We start from the raw sequence: 21,992 nt of genomic DNA, 5'->3' as shown, positions 1-21,992 counted from the left end.
CAGAGTCTCTCAAAACATTGCAATCAAGGTGTCAGCCAGCATTGGGGTCTCCTCCAAGGCTCGACTGGGGAAGGAATGGCTTCCACACTCACGTGGTTTTTGGCAGTGTTTCATTCCTTGCAGGTTGCTGAACTGAAGGCCTTAGTTCCTTGCTGTCTGTCACCTGGAGGACACCCTTGGTTCCTTGCTGTGTGGGCATCTCTACATGGTAGCTTATTTCATCAAAGCTATCAGGGGAGAGAGTCTGCTAGCAAGATGGACATTACGATCTTATGTAACATAATCATGACAGTGACATTCCACCACCTTTACAGTCTTCTATTGCTTAGAGGCAAGTCACCAGTCCTGCCCACATTTGAGAGGAAAGGATTGTATAAAGATGTGGATAATAGGAGACGGGGGGCGGGGGGGTGGACATCTTAGGGTCTATATGCCACAGGGAGTTATGTCAAATATTCCGTGTTTTTCCTTTATATTTCTTCTAATTCTGTAAACTTATCCTAAAGCTCCTTGTCCAGGAAGAGAGAAAGGTTCACAATTATTTTTCAAAATATTTTAAAATCCCACTGGGATATTTATCTTATAGTAGTTTCTTAAAATATTATTTATTATTTCTTAAGACTTGGACCCTGATTCTTATTAGTTGCATGATCACCTTGTTACTGGAAATAAGCTCATTGCATATAGGACCCCAGGGAAGTGGGTATTTAATGAAGTTAGCAGGGTCATGAAATGAATAGATGGCATGAGTTCCACACCCTGTGAATGAGCGCTAGTGGTCTTTCAACCAAGACTCTCCTGGGTCAAACAGAGGTTCCCTCTGGGGAAATGCAAACTGTTTTCTGTGTGCTACAGAAGCTCTCTAGCACAAGGCTTCTGGCAGTGCAGGCTTACAGCAAACAGAACAGAACACTTACAATGAGAAATTGGTTTTAGAGGTTATCATTTTTATTGCTTTTTAGTGTCTCAAACCCCACTGCACCAGTGGAATGTAGCCTGCCTGAATTATAGCAGCTTAAAAAATCTTTTCATCACTATCACCACATACATATGTCTGTGTGTATATATATATATGTATGCATGACACCCAAAATTTAGCACCATGAATTCTCACTGCTGCAAAAAAATTGTGTTCCTTCTCAACCCTCTTGACGTACACTGCATCCAAAAAAGATTTTGGAAATCTTCCAGGGCCCAGTTACGCTGGGGGGATGCAAACCCACCCATCTTCCATCTCCCTGTAATTTCTTCAATAACTTCAGCATGGAGTGACATTGGTTTACCAAGGAAAAGCTAACAGATTTTTTTCTATAAATAACTGGTTGGCAGTGCTGTGGTGACAATTTATATAATAGAACTCATGCTTAAATAATAAGGTAACAGCTTTGGACTGAGAATTTTAAAATGTTTTATTGAAATGTAGACTGATTAACAGGCAAGGTTCTTCTTCTAATTATTTTAATTATAGGCTCTTAATGACAAGAAGCTGTAGAAATAAAAACACATTAAAATTACATTTTTAATGAAGTGGCACTTGGAAACCTCAACTTCTCCGAAGCAAGTAAGGGTACTCTGTTGTTACCTAGGAACAATGCACACGTACGGAGAGGTTAAGATGTTCGTTTAAGGGACAGATTTATGACCTCGTTTCTCTCTGAATGCAGGTAGGATACAGGAGACATGAAGTATGGTAGAAAGAACTCTAGGCTCAGAGTCAAGAGACTGATTTCTGGTCCTGGCTCTGTTACATCACTTGACTGTGTGTCCACTTCACCTTTCTTGGCCTTAGTTTTTCAAGGGTAAAATGTAGAAGGTGAAGTTAGTAAGCTCTAAACACCCCTTTTAACTTTATAATTCCATGATTTCGTTCTTCTGTTGTAAAGAACGATAAACTTTTGAGGGAAATAGATTGAGCACATCGTCATTAAATATTAATTCATATGCACATGTAGTAATGGCAAGTTTTAGGACATAGATTGGGATTTTCATTGAATTTAGCAGAACTAAATTAGACATATATCCATGTACCCACCACTGTACCAGATATGTGAGGGTGGGTGAGGTTTTGAGGTAGAGGAAGGATAGTATGCTTCTATCCACCCATTCAGTCATTCATTTCCTAAGCAAATATTTATTCGTTTGTATCACAGGGAAGATTCTACCAATTAGGTCATATTTGAAGAGAAATCTATAAAAAAAAAAAAAAGCATACAGATTATCCTGGGGAAAAGCATTTCAACAGAGTAAGAGGCAGTGCAAATGCTCTGAGGTAGGAGTGCCTTGTTTTGTTCAAGGACTAAGCAGGGAGGCCAGGATGGCTAATCAATGGAAGAGAGGAGCAAAGAGGTAGAGATGATGTCATGGAGGTAGGTAGAGCCAGGGAACCTAAGGCATTTTTTAAAATGTCTCTTGCTCAGCACAAGTTGTATACTTTCATCTGTCTTCAAGTCCAGAACATTCTCAGCCATCATCTCTACAAATATATCTTATCTGCTACTCTCTCTATTCTCTTAAAAAAGAGAATTCCTATAAGAGCCATGCTGGAGTCATTCCATCTGTTTTCTATATTTTCTACCTGACATTTTGTAGTTTTAATCTCTATCATTCTGTGCTGCATTCTGGGTGAGTTTCTCAATACTATTTTCCAATTCTTTAATTATCTGTCCAATATGTCTGTTCTAGAGCTTATCCTATTTATTACGGTTTTTATTTCAGTGACTGCATTTTTTACATTCCTAGGATTTTCAATTGGTTATGTTTTATATCTACTTGTTCTTGTCTCATCTGACTATTTTGTTTCAGAATTCTTGTTTTTTAATAAGTGATGGTCCTTCCTTTATCTCTTTGAGGATCTTAAACTCACCTATTTTGAAGACATTTTCATATTAATCTATTATTTTGATTTATCGGTAATAAATATATCCCTACTTATTTATCTCTGTTGTCTTAGTTTTCTCCACGTGTTTTGGAATTTCGGTTTGAAGGCTCATTGTGAATAGGAGACTTTATTGTTTTCTCTCTCTTTGTTCCCTCAGACTCTGACAATTTTGTGTGTAGATACCAGCTTTTTCCCCCCAGCAGTTGAGAAGCTCCTGTCCTACTGAAATTGAAAAAGGTATAGGTTACTAACCCAGTGGGCTGCTTAGCCCATATTCTTGCTTCAAGATGAGATCCATTATTTCCTATCTTTCAAGATACTCAACTTCATATACTCCAGTGCTCCAGGTAAGGACCCACTGCAACTTTTTTTTCATCCTCCTTTCATGGGTGAGAGAGTCTGCAAAAGTACTGGTTTCACTCAATGAAATTGGCTCTCTCTGACCTGCTTTGCGTACCAGGTATTACCACTTCGCAGCCTGTGCCTCCTTTCATCCCTAGTAGCCTTGCTTATGGTAGTGAGTTTTTGCTTTGTTTCTGGTTCATAAAAAAAGAATTTTTTTTAGCATGGCCATTTGTGTTTAGATTTCTTTAAAAACATTTTTATCTACCATTGTTATGTGTTTGGAGCTGAGGGACGGGGTGTGGATCTAAACGTGTAAATATGTATGCCATCTTGAACAGAAGTCTCTTTAAGCGGAATTTGAGACACAGGCTAGGTCTTAAAGAATTAATAGGTCCTGAGTAGGCTGGCTGAAACTATAATCCCAGAGTCGAAGTCAGGAATACGTAGGACGTGTGCAAGAAAATGGGAGAAAACCAATCTGGCTAAGGAGAACCACGGCAGTTGAGACTAGAGGATCCCCAAGCCAGTGTTAGTGCCCCTCGCATGTGTTTCTGGAACAGTCTACACATCCCCTCTCATCACATCCATCCTCCCTTTGCAATTGCCTGAAGGCACAACCCTGTATATCTTTAAAACAAAAATGTTACAACTTTCATTTTAACATTTGGTTAAGGTGTACAGCATGATGTTTTGGTACATAGTGAAACGGTTACTATAGTCAAGCAAATTAGCATATTCATCATCTCACATAGTTATTTCTACAATCTACTCTCTTAGCAAATATCTAGTATACAATACAATGTTATAATTACATTACTCATGTTGCACATTAGATCTCTATATAAGAAGGAGTTTCTATTGCTTTTAAAACTTTTGGTCTGGATGGGGCATGGTGACTCACACCTATAATCCCAGCACTTTGGGAGGCCAAAGCAGGTGGATCACCTGAGGTCAGGAGTTCGAGACCAGCCTGGCCAACGTGGTAAAACCCTGTCTTTACTAAAAATGCAAAAGCTAGCCAGGTCTGGTGGTGCACACCTGTAATCCCAGCTACTGGGGAGGCTGAGGCAGGAGAATCACATGAACCTGGAAGGCAGAGGTTGAAGCAAGCTGAGATCGCGCCACTGCACTCCAGCCTGGGCAACAGAGTGAGAATCTGTCTCAAGAAAAATGAAACTTTTGGTCTGCTCGGAAATCTGATTTTTAAAAATTGACTGATGAAATTATATGTATTTATTGTATATAACATGGCGTTTTGAAGTATATATATTGTGGAATGACTAAATCTACCTAATGAACATATGTATTACCTCACATAATTATCATTTGTGTGGTGAGTACACTGAACATTCACTCTCCTAGCATTTTTCAAAAATACAATGCATTGTTATCAACTATAGTCACCGTGTTATACAACAGATCTCTTGAACTTATTCCTCCTAAATGAAATTTTTGTATCCTTTGACCAATGTCTCCTCACCCTCAACCCTTGCCCCTGAGAACCATGTATATCTTGTTTAGCACTGTATCCCCTACTCTTTGTACCGGGCCCAGACAGAATAAGTCCTCGACAAATATATGTAGAATAAATGAATAAATATTGGGCACACAAATTAAGGTGTGAAAAAATACACTGATCACATGTGACTTCACTCCAACAAACACTAAGCATTAGTCTTTTTTTCTTCAGCTGATCAAAAACCCAGTTCCTACTATCTTCTCTTCACCCATCCCTATAATCGGTCATCCATTCTCAAAACTACACTAAAAGTGCTCCACTTGAAAGTCTCAGCAAGTCCTCCACGCCCAAACTACAGCTATCTATTTTCAATTCTTGCCTTATAAACTTTTCTGCAGTACACCTCTGACCTTGGCTTTGGTGGTGCCACACTGTCCTGTCTTGGAGAACTCATGACAGCTACCAGGTTGGACAGCTGAAAACACAGGTATCTGGTGATAAGCAAGCATTTGGCCAAGATCCTGAATAGGAAGTGCCCTGACAAAAGGTGTGTTTTAGGAAATCCGATCTGAATGTGAGAGGCAGGTCAGAGGGGAAAGGGGCAAGATTGGAGGCAGCGAAAGGACTACGAGACAATGACACCTTACTTATCCTCATGTGTCTGTCTCATGTCTTTCTTCTCTGGGAGGCATTTCCTGATCTACAGGTCTTCTTCTTCTTCTTTTTCTCCCCCCTACTCTGGGACAGGGTCTCACTCTGTCGCCCAGGCTGGAGTTCAGTGGCATGATCTCGGCTCACCACAACCTCCACCTCCTGGGTTCAAGTCATCCTCCTGCCTCAGCCTCCCAGGTAGCTGGGATTACAGGCATGTGCCACTACCGCCTAGCTAATTTTTGTATTTGTAGTAGAGACAGGGTTTCACCATGTTGGCCAGGCTGATCTCGAACTCCTGACCTCAAATGATCCACCTGCCTCAGCCTCCCAAAATGCTGGGATTACAGGAGTGAGCCACCGTGCCCGGCCCTGATCTACAGGTCTTCTTAGCGCTCAGCTGTGCTGCCTAGGATATCAGCTCCTCTTCCTAGGACAAGAACCCATTGACTGCCACTTTGTATATTCTTTCCAGACCCGTGCTCTGGGACTAGTTTTTGTCTCTGAGATCCAGCCTGCTGTCTAGAGCACTGGTGCACGTAAGTAAAACTTCCAAGCATGCCACCTCCCCACATATCTCCCCTACACTGCTCTCCCCCTGCATTCCCTGTGACTCTAAAGCAAGACCTAAAGCTCTGATCGCATCACCCAGTTTCCCTCCACACACTCCATGCTTTTTCTCTGCCCCACCCTGGTGAGATGAGGTGATTCTTTCCCTGGTGAGGGAGCGTCTGGCAGCTGTTGCCTGGTTCCTCCTCACTGTTAGTTCTGTCCTGGTTGCTGAGGACCATAATGCCTTGAACTCTATGCCTGTTTGTGATTGGAACAAAACGACGTGATTGGGGCTTGTTAGGCCTCAGTCCTAGTGAAAGTAGTAGGCAAGTTATCTAAACACGATCTCAGGCAGAGGGTCCTCAAGATAGAAGCCCCTTGGCAATCCTGCTGTACAAGGAGATAGTGAGTGTTGTGATGGTTACAGAAAGCTAGTTATCCAACTGGGGGCACAGACCAGGGCTGAATTTCTAGTTGGATAACCTGATGGTTTGCTCCATAAGACTGAGTTGTAGCTCCAGAAATTCCTACTGTTTGAAGTCCAGACTGGTCATAAAAATGAGAGCAAGGGCTTAGTTTATAGGTAGGGATCCAAATGGCCTAGCTATCTGGATAGAGACCAGCAGAAGAGGTAGGAACCAGGCACAGACTATAGAGTGCCTTGGGTATACCAGTACGTGTGTGTGTGTGTGTGTGTGTGTGTGTGTGTGTGTGTGTGTGGTGGGAGAGAGAGAGAGAGAGAGAGAGAGAGAGAGAGAGAGAGAGAAATTCAGCTCATATATAGTGGTAACTTTTATATATCAAACTGTGTTAAAGGTACAAACACTGTGACTCAGAATCTAAAGATCTCTTCTCTCTCTGTTGGTGCTTTCCTATTCTAAAATTGTTGTCCTGGAGTATTTGTGTGTTTTTTCCAGCTGCCTGAATTGCTCGAGAACTTTTTTCCTAGGGGATAGCTAGGGATATTATAGACTGCCTTTGAAGGCAGTAGTCAATAAATAACTGACATGAAGTTGTTTGTTTTTTTCAGCAGCCCATGTAGGTGGAAGCTCCAACTGACTATACTCAAATTATTTCTTATTAGTTCCATTTCTTCCTTCCTTTTGTGTCCTAGGTTGCCTTGTCTAAACCCTGGTTACTTAAGTGACCCCTTTCCTTCTCGGTTTCTCCCTGCCATCTCTTTTCTCATTGTTATTCCCAAGGACAGTGAGGTATTCGCCCCAACAACCTATTGTAGGCACTGCTTGGAGTTCACCGTGGGGGTAAATAGCTTATAACCCCTGGACTCAGTCTAAGAGACCAACATCAGAAGATTTGCTCAATCTGCTTTGCAGGAGACACCTGACAGTATTTTGTTGTTGTTGTTTCTGTTGTTCCCAGATGCATTAATTGAGTTAAGGCATTTTATCTCATTGAGGTCATTGATTCATCACCTGGTTCAAATCCCCCAGGTTGATGACATAAGTCATTTAAAAAACCAGGAAGCTGTCTCTGTATAAGAAATTGACAGTTATGTTATGTTCTTGTAGACTTATCTCATCATGAACTCTGAGTCCAAAGTCACTTCCACTCTTCCTGACTTTGGGTTTCACCTGCCTTACTTTATTTCCCTTCGAATCTGATTGAGTTGGTTGAATCAAATGTTCATACAGAACGTTTTCTCCTTGAAATTGGCCTGTATGGCCTGAAGGAGAGAGAAACTTGTTTTCCTTCTCTCCCTTTTCCCCTCCTCCCCCTCCGCCCTTTCCTCTCTCTACTCCTCACTGCCCAGTTAGCACAGTCTTCTAGAGACATGTTGTCTATTTTAGGAACTGCTATTCTTACAAACCAAAGTGGTTTGGTTGCTTTAGCAAGGGTAAAAGAGCTATAAAATGATTCATTGACTCCTCTTCAGCTGTTTCCTCCTACGAGTGTGCCAGGCACTGTGCTAGGTGCTGGAATTATTTATAAACACCCAAGGGAAAGTCAATCCCCCGTTTATAACTTGTGTAAGTTAGGGTGAAATTTTCAAAGCCTCCTGTACTAACTTTCTCCATTTGGTACTCCGCAACCATTCGTTGTACCTGTAATTAATTAACCATGGCCACAACAGAGCCCTTTATCGGAAACCTGGTAACTGGGACAAGCAGTCTGTGGAAAAATCCCACAACAGTACAGTGCAAGTGCAACATGGAGCAAAGAATTCGTGTGAATTTTCCACAGAGTGTACTTTTTGAGTAACTAAATTATTCCCCCTGGTCTCTCTGAAGCTGTCGTTACTTCCCGGTTCACTTCTGTTCCTTTATGTAATCCGTGAGAAACGTTTTCCTTTTGACTTGTCAGGGCCCCTTGCATGCCCATCTTCATGTCAGTCTCAGCTTCAGCTCTTATCTTGTTTCTTCCTCTTTACACTCTGTAAACGGCCCCATCCGTCCCCAGCCCTGAGGTTTCTGTGCCTTTCACGGGATTTTTCTTATCTCTGATTACTTTGTGTGCTCTTTTATTCATCTCCTGTGTCGCAGCCCACAAACCCTCTAGAAGAGGCTGTGGAGTGTTTTCCTGCTTCTTCACATTGTGCGGGCTTGGGCTTCTTTCGCTTTGTTTTTCAAGTGCTTGGGAACATGGCTGGATGAATTACTAAGGAAACTGAATGGGCTTCACGGGAGCTCACCCTTTTCCTCTGAAGGAACCCCAGCACTGGAGCATGCCCACTCCTGTCTGTTTCCTTGGGCCATCGTCTTCCCACTGAGGCCAAGTGGCCCTGTATCTCATCCCCACAGGCCACTCGTGCTTCCCAAAACATACCAGGGGACAATTTTAACTCGAGTTGAATGCCAATTTGTATTGATGCCAGGCCCTGCTCTAGGTGCTGGTCATACAAAGATAAACAAGACTCGGTCCTTAACCTCAAGGAGTTTCCAACCTTGAATGGAAAATGTGCACACAGATGCAACAACTATAAATCTGTAATTGCTAAGGGTATGCCAGCTGCCTGCACAGGGGCGTATGGGAGCACATAGAAAAACAGATGATTCTCCAGTAAAAAACATGGGAAATCGAAGTTAAAATTTAAAAACAATGCTTTTAAGTTTGATGTATTGTAAGCTTTGGTATGTAAGAGAAGGGAGGGGAAGCAGCAGCTTCCCAGAGAATGTGCTATATCTTGAAGATTGAATCATGGAGGATGCACTTACACCACTCCTAACAAATAGGAATTTTCCAGCCGAATGAGGCAGGAAAGGTTTTTATTGGCAGAGGAAAAACAAAATTGCAAAGGCACACAGGCATGAGAGGGTGCTAATTGTGCAGGGGAGCTGCTGCTTCATTGTATGACAGGGTCTGTTGGGGAGTGGAGGGTGATGTGGGCAGAGAGGCTGGTGAGGGCAGGTGAGACAGGGCAGGCCCTGGGGAAAGCTGCCTGCTGGGGGGCCATCACCGGTTGGGTGTGAGGACAGGCAGACTGGGGCAGTATTTATGCAGAGTAGCCAGAAGTAATGTTCTAAAACAGTGTGTTTTCAAACATTTTTTTTATCATGGCCAGCAGAAAAAATATACACATATTGCATAGTAAACCAATGTGCACACATTGAAAATTTACTACCTAGAATTCACTCTGATATTTTTCTATTTTATCCTGCCTGTTTCTTTTTTTTTTTTTTTTCAATGTCATCTTTAAAAAAATGCTAGTCGTAACTCTCTAAATTTATCTCATAACCCAGTGGATCAACTCAAAGTTTGGAAAACACCTTGATTTAGAGGGTGAGTGTAAGTTATAGTCAAAAAGGGAATCTAAGATCAACTCAGTTTGAGGGGCAATCTAAGCAGGGGAAACCAGGAACTGTTCAGTAAAGATAGAACGAGGCGAGGGTGTTGGGACCCTGTTCTTAAAATGATAGCTGCACATCGCTGGAAAGGGCTGGTTACCTAAAGGTATGGAGCTCAGCAAGATGATGAAAGACCTTCTGTTATTAAGGTAAGAAGTTTGGGCTTTTTGCAGAGGCAATTAAAGGCATTGAAGAGTTTAAAGTAGGTCTATCAGTTAGCTATTGCTGAATAACAAGCCACACCAAAACTTAGAAACTTAAAATGACAATCTTCAATCGTTTTTCACAAATCTACTGGTTGGCTAGACAGTTCTGCTTCTCTGGTTTAGACTCATTATGCATTTTCAGGCAGCTAGCAGGTTGGTTGGGACCTGGCTCATCTAGGACAGCCTTGACTGGGACAACTCGCCTCTCTTCCACGTGTCTCCCACATCCCTCCAGCAGGCTAGTGTGGGCATGTTCTTGTGGCACTAGTGGGGATCCAAGAGAGGAGGAAGCATGAAAGTGCTTTTTCAAGCCTCTTCTGTGTCAAGTTTTCTATTATTCCCTTAGCTGAAGCAATTTACATGCTTGAGCCTAGAATTGGTGTGGGAAGGCACCACCTTGGGTGTGGGTACAGAGAGGCATGAAAGATTGGGCCATTCATGCCATTAATCTTCACAGTTCGAGAAGAAATAAGATCAGATTTTTGTTTTAAGAAGATCATATTGGCTGCTCTGTGTTGGAAGAAGATGATGTTGGGGGCAGCAAGGCCATGTAGGAGGATGTTTTAGTGATCCAGATGAGAGACGATGAGGGTTCAAACTAAGGACCTAGCGTTGGGGAGAAATGGATTGCTAGAAATCTAGGGAGTCAGCTCAAACTCTTGGGACCCTCCTATTCCCCCTCTCCCAGCCTAGGCCTTGGAACAGCCCTGTAGAGTAGATATTGTCACTCAGGATCAGTGCTTCCCACTGGTGGATGACAGAATAGAAAGAAAAGGAGATGAAATCTTGCAGTCTTTAACAGATTGGCCCCACCCAGCCAAGAGATTCACCTGTCAATGGGAATTAAGTGGAGAGGGGAGTGAAGGGCCAGGAATGACATGCTAGGGCAGGGGTCACAAACATTTCCCATAAAAAGCCAGAAAATAAGAATTGTGTCGTATGCAGGCCACTGGGTCTCTGTCACACTACACAGTTCTGCCACTGTAGTGCAAGAGCAGCCATAAGCAGAACATACATGAATGAATGTGACTGTGTTCCAATAAAACTTTATTTATGAATGCTGAAATTGGAATTTTCATGTTCCACACAACAGCCTACTTATGACTGATTTTCAACCATTTAAAAATGTTACAAATCATTTTGTAGCTCGTGGGCTGTCCAAAATCAAGTGGTGGCTAGATCTGGTTTGCAGATCCCTGCTCTAGTGGAAGCTGTTTCATAAGAAAATATGAAGTCGAGAGAAAGGAGTTCCTCCAGCGTAACTGTAACCTAACGAGGGTAATTTTTCGGGCCACTGTTGTTGCTGCTTCATAGGAAATGACTTCTATGATGAGAGCATCAAGTGAAATCATAGGGGCAAGGTGAGGGGGCTGGGAGATGGGAAAGAAAGGGAAACTGTTAACATGTATTAGTGTCTCTTCTGTGCAATACACTTTGCATTACGGTATTAATCTTTTCCAAAACCATCTGAGACAGTTTTCATGCCCCCTAATCTGCTAGTGAGGAAGCAGAATTTCAGAGAGATTAATTAACTTGCCCAAGGCCACACAGCAAGTAGGGGCAGAGTTAGTTTTAAAATCTAAGGTCCTTTCCCCAGTTCACTGGTATTTTGGTCACATCTGTGGTCCCCCAACTCTCACCAGGTAGACAAATACATTTCCAGTGGACCTACTCTTCACGGGACTTATGTTCTAACCAGAATGGCCAGACAACAGCAGAGTTTTCAAAATACCAGATGTCCACTAGTAAAACAAAAACAGAACTGAGATACTCAGGTACTTCAAGCCCCCAAATGCTCCCCATCTTCCATGTGCAAGCCTTCTTTTCTTCAGAGATGATAGGCAAAGATTCCCAAGGAAGTGGGGTTCTTCCTTTCTCCTTTTGTGCCTTTTCACAGTATATTTTTTGAAATATTGAGGTGACATTCATATAACATAAAATTAACCATTTTAAAGTATAGAATTCAGTGGCATTTAGCACATTCATAATGTACAACCAACTCCTCTACCAAGATCCAAACTTATAGCACATTTTGCCTCCCATTTGATAGATGTTTGTTTGTCTATCATACTGGACGATTCATTTCTTGAAGCCAATATCTATGTCAGTTTCATCTACATACTTGTAAACATTCTAATGCCCAGAAAATTCTAGTTGAATGGAATTCCAGTTTCCCTATTCCCTATTTCTTCTTCTGAGCAGCACTTGAATGGCTGGATTTGGGATCAGAATCAATGCCTTTTTCCTGCAGTGTACCTTCGTTACATCACTGAGTCAAAACAACAAGCTTCACAGGGAAAGAGATTCTTTGTCCTATCTTCTTTGAAGACTTTCTTCTTATCTCTTTTTCATCTGACTGCACACTGCTCATGCGGATATTAATTTGTGTCAAGCTATGCTTAAATTTTGAATGTGCCTCCAAATTTATATTCTATTTCTAAGTGAAAACTCACAAATCTGAATATTGAAATTCATTAAATAATTAATTTTTCTAGGATTTCTTCCATTTTGAGAACAGCAAACTTTATAAATACATAAATACGAACTGAAGCTTGGAAATTGAGGCAGATAATACGTGTACAACCTCAGTGCAGAATTAGGGAAAAACCAGTGCATTATGTTTTTAAAATCAAGATGAATTGGTCAAGAGGTTTACTTGAAAACAACAACATAAAAAAAGACATTAACCTATTTTGTGTTTTCCACAAATTGTGAAATGGAAAGTGAATCTTCCAGTTATTATTTCAGAATGTTTTAGTGCCTAGAAATAGCTACAAATTAGACCCATTCACCACTGGAAAGCTCTGAGTTTTCTGCACTGCAATTCTATATAATTTATATGCTATGCAAATCATGCTCCACTGAATACCATCTAATGCATTTATTCTTCTTCAAAATTAGCTAAACACTGCCTTCTCTTCTGCTAAATCAATCTGCCTGCAAAGGCAGATGTAAGGACACTTCTCTGACACATGCTGTTGCTTCTTAGCTCCCCTTTGCCAAAAGGCATCTGACTGGACAGTGGTAAAAAATCTGTGGGGCCTCATTTCACAAAACCTAATTTAAAATCTGTATGATGCTCAAGGTGTGTAGCAGCAAACAGGAAAGAATGGAGGCCAAGTTTCCTGGGGTCTATTTTGGGAATAGACCACAAAAGTACAGAGCCTAAATTTATTTATGATTTTATGAAAATGTTTATGAGAAAACTGACTTAATCCTAGAATAGTATTTCTCTTCCCTCATTACATGCTAATCATCATCTGTACTTATTGATATTATTGGAATAACTCCATTAAGATGTGTTGGAGGGCAGTCATTCTAAATCTCTGATTTTCAATAATGCTATTTGATGAGAAGGTGCTGGCATAAACAGAGGATCATTTACATCTTTAAGCCCAGATATGCTGGGCTTAGCAGTTACTTCACTGAGAAACGTAAGGGATGTTGACTGAGAGCTGGTCAAGAGAGTCAAGAGAGAAAGGTTTGACTTCTCTCACACAATAGTCACAGCAATGTGAAAGTGCTCTGGAGGAGTAATTATACTAGGAAAGGATCCCAGTATAATCCAAGTAGGAAACAATCAATCCTATAATCAATTCTTATGTTGTATGGAAGCCATTTCCCTCCCTCAGGCCCTCTGGGACTCCCTGTTTATGACTTGGAAGTCCAGAGGTCTTACAAGAAGGGAAGCATTCCGTGAAGGAGCAACATGCAACAGGACCATACGTTTGAAGTGTTGGGCCTGGGAGAGACATCATTTCATGGACCCCATCCATTTTTCCCATGTGATGGAATAAGTAGCATGACTTAGTGGACAATTACTGAGGCTCTACAGACAGAGTTCAAGTCACAACCTTTCTATTTAAGCTGTGTGTGCTTGGGTAAGTTAAACTTTCTAGACCTCAGTTTCCACATTTGTGGAATGGATGTAAGATTACTACCTGCATCACAGAACTGTTCAAGGCTTAAAGAAAGTAAACCACACACAGTAGCTGAGAATAAGTGTTCAGGAAATGCTAGTTACTATTAACTGTCAGAGTTGTCTTATTCTCTCCCTGTTACCAGAACTGGGATGACTAATTTGATTTATCTAACCCAATGAATGTCTCACCTTCCCCTATTGTAGAAGTCCTTTGAAAGGACCTTAAATGCAACTGTATATTAAATATCTAGGCAGAATCAATATACAGGCCTAGACTTCTGTTTTTTAAATTTTGTTTTGTTTTGTTTGTTTTTGAGATGGAGTCTCACTCTTGTTGCCCAGGCTGGAGTGCAATGGCGTGATCTTGGCTCACTGAAACCTCCACCTCCTGGGTTCAAGTGATTCTCCTGCCTCAGCCTCTCAAGTAGTTGGGATTACAGGTGCCCACCACCACACTCAGCTAATTTTTGTATTTTTAGTAGAGATGGGGTTTCACCATGTTGGCCAGGCTGGTCTCAAACTCCTGATGTCAGGTTATCCACCCGCCTCAGCCTCCCAAAGTGCTGGGATTACAGGCGTGAGCCACCGCACCCAGCCTTAAGTATATTTTTAAATTTTGTTTTATTTGGAGATAGGGTATCACCCTGTTGTCCAGGCTAGCATGTAGTGGTGCCAACATGGCTCACTGCAGACTCGACCTCCTGGGCTCAAGTGATTGTCCTGCCTCCTGAGTAGCTGGAACCACAGATACATGCCACCATGCCTGGCTAATTTTACAATTTTTTGTAGAAATAGGGCCCACCATGTTGCCCAGGCTGGTCTCAAACTCTTGGACTCAAGCGATCCTCCCACCTCAGCCTCCCAAAGTGCTGGGATTACAGGCATGAGCCAGTGTTCAGGGCCTATACTCCTATTTTTGAAGTGGATTTGGTTTTACAATTGGGGTAATGCCTCAGTGCACAGATTATGCTTCACTGGTGCTAATAAATCTATAAAAGGTTTATATCTCTGCTCTGTAGCTGTAAATCTCTGACAGATATTCTTCCTGGTAATGAGTTTGCCTTGACATCTTCCCAAGTAAATCTCATTTTTCAGAAAAAAAAAATGATGTAGATGTTTAACTTAATGTGATAGATTTTTATAATAATGGTTGTCAATGGATTCCACCACCTCAAACCCATGCATTTGAGTAGTGCCCTCCCACATTGACTTGGGCTTGGCCATATGACTAGATTCGGCTGATGCGACATTAGCAAATTTGACAGAGGCAGAGGCTTGAAGCATGTTTGCCCACTGGGCTTGACTCTGTCTCTTGTTGCCGAGAATTTTTCTGGGACCATGTGAAGACACCCAAGCCAGCCTGCTGGAAACAATGACCTAGCCAACAGCCAGCATCAACCCCCATCCATATGGGTCTGGCTATCTCAGACTATCTGATCCTATCTGACTTGTTAGATGATTGCAACCACATTAAAGGCTTCAGGTAAAAATGGCCCCAGAAGAGATCAGCAGAGACCAGCTGAGTTCAGCCCCAACTGTTGACCTACAGAACAATGAACATATAAAGTAGTTGTTGTTTTAAGACATTAAGTGGTGGGATGGTCAAAGCAATAGATAACTAATGCAATTAAAATTAAAATTTCTAGATACAGTGGCAGTTATTTTTGTCCTTTTCTGTGTTTCTAGCAAAGACATTTTACTGTATAAAAGATGAGATTCATTTGTGGCAAATCCAGAAAGCCCACTTATTCATTTTAGTTGATTTTGGATAAATGAGAAGTGAAGTGGAGTCTGTGCAATTTTCAAAAAAGTGTTGCAACAGAACCTTCACCTGAACAAAGTGAGAATTTCTGAATGGCAGAAGAGAGATTTGCTGGCAGCAAGGACATGCTGTGCTCCTAGGAATAACTCTCTGACATCATCTTGTGTGTTGCAGCACCAATTCTTCCTCCTGACACTTAGCATGCATGACCACACTGGCATTTTCAGCAGTTTTTGAAGAACATAGATTTTCATCTGGCAAATGGATGCAGCCAAGTGGTCAAGTAAAATCTGGGGGACACAGTTAAAAAGGAAATGCCTGCACAATGTATATTTATGACAAGGAAGTGAATGGAAAATGAACTCTGAAAGAAGCTGAAGGGTTCAAAATAATAATGAGAAACAAAAGAAATGGATGCATTCAGAGCAGAGGGATATTACTAAAGCCTCTGACTTCTATGTGGTTCTGGCCCACATCCAGGGCCTTTGACCCATCCAGGTCCAAATAAACAGCTGTTAATACTCGTTAACTTCCCCAAACAAACAAAATGCAAGCGGACTTGGAAGATTAGGTTGGGTTCTTAGATTAAGGTGACACCAAAACTGTCAGGATTGTGGGTGGGGAAGTTGGGGACATACACTGAAATTTTCCGGATTCAGTGGAGAAGCCCAGACTCAACATTTCTCACAGGAATCAGAAATGAATATTTGCTGAATACTTTGTTCTGGAGGAGAAGACACTCTGGGGATTCTGATTGATGCTGGTGGTAACAGAGAAGAATGGAAGGTGGAGGAAGAGAAACAAATGGGAGAAATGGCTTCATTCAGCTGCCCTCAAACAACCGCTATATATATATATTTTTTCCCCTAACGGGACTCTTCTTTAAGATGGAGGAAGATTTTACCCTGGGATGCGAAGGCTGTTTTTAAATCTTAATTTAAATATTACATAAGGTTGCAAGGTCACTTATTGGTTCCCCACCCCAGGATTCACTCTCCCTTCTCATGGTGTTATAGTATGCTTCAATTCTGCACAGAGACAGCTACCCCTCTTCTCCAGGAAGCCAGTGCCCTTACAGCAAGACATTGGTTCCCCAGAGCAGGCACATGACCTAGATTAAGCCGCCACTGGCACCTTTTAGCTGGCCAAGGAGGGGCATGTGACCCCACTGGAACCAATGAAATGCCATAGGCTTCTGGGACTGAGACAGACACTTCTGCTCTACCGGAAGCTGAGGGCTGGCGCCGCCATTTTCTATCAGGGGCACTTAGATTCTGGGATGAAAGCCAAAAATGTGGTGAAAGACAGCCATATAAGGTGGAACATAGAGCTCTGAATCCAGCCACATCTGAAACTATGCTTACCCTCTGGACGTTTCATGTACACAGGACAATAAAATCAATTTTTTTGCTTAAATTGATTGATGTTATGTTTTCTGTCACTTGCTACCAAGAGAGTACTAACTATGCATCTTTATCACATTTTCATCTATGAAAATGGGGAATTCTGCTGGAAGTTATCATAAATCCACAGCCTATAATTCTGACTTTAAGAGAAGAATGGTGGAGGAAGAGCCTTGTAGTATTCTGAAGCAAAACAGGTGTTTCCAGAGAAACTGCCTCCCATGTTTGTAATCAGTTCAAAACAATTTATTGAGTGCCAACTGTACTTTAAGCCCATGTGATTTCTTTCTGCATCGCCATGAAAGGTAAATGTATATTATCACACTGACTGCCATTATATCATGGGTAGAAACGTGCCCTTGAACATGATATTGCTATTGTGATTAGCATCTAGTAGCAGAAAAAGCAATTAAAGTGAGACAAGTGCATTATCATCTTTTAAATAGCATTTGTTGGACCTGTGTGAACACTGTCTATACCTTTTATAAATATTGGCCAATACTGTGGTTTTAACTAGAGTTATGCAGGCATAAAATATCCTTGGTTTGCAAATTTTCTATTAACTTGAACATACTGGGAATGCTTAGCAGCAATGAAGTGCTGAAAATGCCAAAGAAATTAATGGCCTTGTGCTGTACTACTGAAACATGTCCACTAATATTTAAAATTGCATGTCCCAGGACATCACTTATATCTGCTGACTGAAGCTGAATGGCCTGGAATCTGCTGGGTGCATCAGGCCATTTCTCAAGTCGCTCTCTGTTGGGCTTCTGTTTCCCTCTCTCTCCCATTTCCATTTTCCCTCTCTCTTCCATTTCTATTTTCCCTCTCTCCAACCTTTTCCCTAGCTCACCCCATTTTCTGGGATTAATTGAGAATGTTATTTATAAGAGACTAGAAAAAGGGTTATACATATGGAATAGGATATGATTTATCAGGATTTATTTCAGATTTCTTAGGTTTAAAAAAAGTACTAAATATCCATGTCTCATTTTAAAAATTCATATGAAGTCAACATTTATGGACCTTGAAATCCATTGTTTTCTGTGTCCTTGAGAGAAATTTTACAGGCCTTGTGCAAGGTTTGTGTGTTGATACGTCAATGTCACTGTACTCTGAGGTTCCCTGGTTCATGCTGTCCGTCAGATGATGTCTGCCAGAGAAAGCAGAGTGTCTGTGCTAACCAGGCCATGGCATTGACCTACTTGAGGACTCTCAGGTGACTTTCGTGTGATCTCTTATCACTAGAAGAACTAGTACATATCATATTCCTTGCCATGAAAATAAGGGTATGATTTTACATGGGTAATTAGTCAATTCATGTATTGCTTACATGCCTACTCTGGGTGGTTCTCTGTTTGTTTGTACGGAAACATTTGTTAAGTACACACTCCGTGCCAGGCTCTGAGATAGGCACAAGAAAAATTTACCTGCTACTCAACATCTCCTTGTCAATGGTCTACAAGTGCCTTTAACTTAACATATCTGCCACTAACCTCATTACCTACCCCACCCAAACAATAGAAATGACAACAACAGCGGCAATAGCCAAAACAACCCAGTCTTTCACCTCTGTATTTTCTACCTTGATGAATAAGGTCATGCATACACTACTAGTCTCTCAACCTAAAAACCTTAGTGATCCATAGTCTCCCATTCTCTCCCTCACTCACCATATCCAGTGGTAGACTTACATGCCTCAGGTATACAGACCTCTCTATCCCCATTAGCCTAGGCTTTGTCCAGACACCTAAACTCTCTTGGTGTCTCTCAAGTGTCTCCAGCTGCCATTTATTTACATGCTGCTGCCAGAGTTAATTTTCTAAAATATGAATCTGACCATGTCACTTCCTTAGTTACAAACCTCCATTGGCTTCCTACCTACCTTGTAGGATCAATTCCCATATTCTTTGCATGAAAAGGTGCTTATAATCTGGAAGCTGCCTATTTTTCCAGGCTCCTCTCCTGGTGTTCTTTCCCACATTTTGCTCTTATCTCACCAGGCTTCACACATACCATACATGCCTCTGGACCTTTGAACATGGTGTTCTCTGTTCCTCAAAAGCTCTTCTCTACTTCTCTACCTAAAGAGCTTTTATTTCCTACTCAACCTTCAAGAGTCAGCTCAAAGTTCCCTTTGTGCAACTTTCCCTGATTTCTCTAGTTGGTTGTCCATGCTCTTCTCTGTATTCCCAGAGTCCTCAAGGCGTATCTTTACTAGCTCTTTCATACCCAGTTGTGACTATTTGTCTACATGTTGATCTATACTATTAGCCTGTGAGCACCTTAATATATCTTGTTCTTCTCAGTATCCCAAGTGTGCAACACAGCACTTGGCTTTACAGTAGATACTCATTTAGTGTTGTATGGAAAGTAAAGAAATATAAAGCACATTTCCTATCCTCCCCCTCCCATTGGAAAGGTAAGATAAGATATACACATTATTGGTGAAAAATTAACTAGCAATGGGTAGTAGTAAACAGGTTGGTGAGTGGTATAGTCTTACTGATTTGGGAGAAATAAATATTTGGGAATGGCAAAGTCAACAAAGTGATTTGGATCTTGAGAGTTTGCCATTCAGTAGGTAGAGAAGGGGAGGAGGAAGGAGAAGAGAAACATTATTAACTAAAGTGCAAAGGTAAGAAAGTGCAGGGCGGCCGGGCGCGGTGGCTCAAGCCTGTAATCCCAGCACTTTGGGAGACCGAGACGGGCGGATCACGAGGTCAGGAGATCGAGACCATCCTGGCAAACACGGTGAAACCCCGTCTCTACTAAAAAAAATACAAAAAACTAGCCGGGCGAGGTGGCGGGCGCCTGTAGTCCCAGCTACTCAGGAGGCTAAGGCAGGAGAATGGCATAAACCCGGGAGGCGGAGCTTGCAGTGAGCCGAGATTGCACCACTGCACTCCAGCCTGGGCAACAGAGCAAGACTCTGTCTCAAAAAAAAAAAAAGAAAAGAAAGTGCAGGGCATGCTCAGGAATGGAAGGTGTGCTGGGACCAGGCTGTGGAGGGCCAAGAATGTCAGAACGTGGACTTTCTCCCATAGGCAACTGAAAGTTTTTGATCAAGGAGGTAACTATTGAAAATGATATTTTAGGATTAATTAGCAGGTAGTATACAAGATAAACTAAAGGTAGAAAAACAAGTTAGGAAGTTATTGCACAATGCATGCTTGGGGGGATGAGCTCTCATCCATGGTGGTGACAAAAGGAATTAGAGGGAATGGGTAGAATGCTGTCTCAAGAGTGGAACTGAATAACCAGAGCGACTCCTCAGCTAAAAAGAGAGAGACGCAGACACAGATGACCCAGAGATTTCAAACCAGGGAGGAAAAAAAAGATAACTTTTGCAAATGAGAAAGTCAATGAAAAGACTGTAATTTGAGAGGAGATAGTGAATTTTGTTTGAGACTGGTTACATTTGAGAGAACTGCAGGATATCTGAAAGGAAATGTCTAGCAGGGAACTGGAGATTACAGACAATATTGTGTGGTGGTCGAGAACATGGGTCTCTAACCAGACTGGGTGTGAATCCTGGTTACACCAGTTATGAGACAGGTGATTTTAGGCCTCTGTTGCTGCATCCGTAAGAGGGGCATAATTACAGTCCTTATCTCATAGTGTTGTTGAGATGATAAAGGAGATAATGCACATAAAAGCATCCCTCACACACAGTGTCTGGCACATGGTAAGGGTTCAATAAATATTGGCCATTACTATTAACAACTAAAACTGATAACAATTTTTAGAGTGCAGAAAATATTTTCATTTAATTTTTCCAACAATTATGTAATGCAAGTAATGCTATTACCATTCCATTTTAGAGTGAGGAAACCATAGCTCAACAAGGTTAATTGATCACATAACAAGTAGGAAGCAGAACCAAAATTCAAATCCAGGTTTTCCAAGCCAAATCTTCCATGTTACTCTTTTTAACTTGCTGAGTCTGATTTACTTTGGAGGATAAAGAGTGTCTATCATACAGCCGTCTAGCACCACCAAATTTTGGGACTGGGTTTTGACATAAGGTTCTTATTGTCACGGTGATAATCTTAACTGAAATATACCAAAGCTATCAAGTTCAGCAAAGAATAAGAACTTTTAGCGAAGGGGGTCATTAAAGGTCATTTAGACTCTGCCAAGTTTTTGTTGAGGGTAGGCACTCCAATGCCCACTCCATCTCTACCAACCTGCCAAGGCTCTAGGATATATTCAGAGACAAGTCATCTCCTTTAATTTAGAACACAACATGCTAATAACAGTCTGATACCTGTCTGCAAGACTCACCCGGCTGGAACAGCTGCCCATAAATCTCACATTTCAAGTAATTCTTCCAACATTAAAAAGATGGGGAAATTGTGCTGAAGATGAAATTGATGATGAGTTTCTGCCTGGTAGCTGTGAAAATGGTTATTGCTGACCCCTTTCTGTCTTTGAATTATTGCTTAGCTTTCTGTCTGGACATACAGAAGGAAGAAATCTTTGGGGACTTTGCCAGATAAAGTTGGCTTACTTTGGATTCCTGAACAAACAGTATGTCTAAGAATAGACTCCAAGGGGAGACACAAGGGAGCTCAGTGGAACCATAAGAATTGGGCATATTGTTCACTTTTTCCAGTAACGCCTTTGATTTAAGAAGTGAATAAAGTTATGGCACAGTGCCATGGAGAATTAATAGGAAAGAGCACTGGAGAGGTGATAGGCACTTTTGAGAAAGTTCTTTTCAGCCAGGAGCGGTGGCTCTCGCCTGTAATCACAGCGCTCTGGGAGGCCAAGGCAGGCAGGTCACGAGGTCAGGAGATCGAGACCATCCTGGCTAACACGGTGAAACCCCGTCTCTACTACAAATACAAAAAATTAGCCGGGCGAGGTGGCGGGCGTCTGTAGTCCCAGCTACTCAGGAGGCTGAAGCACGAGAATGGTGTGAACCCGGGAGGCGGAGCTTGCAGTGACCCGGATCGCCACTGCACTGCAGCCTGGGTGACAGAGCGAGACTCTGTTTCAGAAAAAA

This window comes from Rhinopithecus bieti, unplaced genomic scaffold (genome assembly GCF_001698545.2).
Source record: "Rhinopithecus bieti isolate Rb0 unplaced genomic scaffold, ASM169854v2 scaffold_3040, whole genome shotgun sequence".
Lineage (NCBI taxonomy): Eukaryota > Metazoa > Chordata > Mammalia > Primates > Cercopithecidae > Rhinopithecus > Rhinopithecus bieti.
This window is presented reverse-complemented; position numbering follows the sequence as displayed.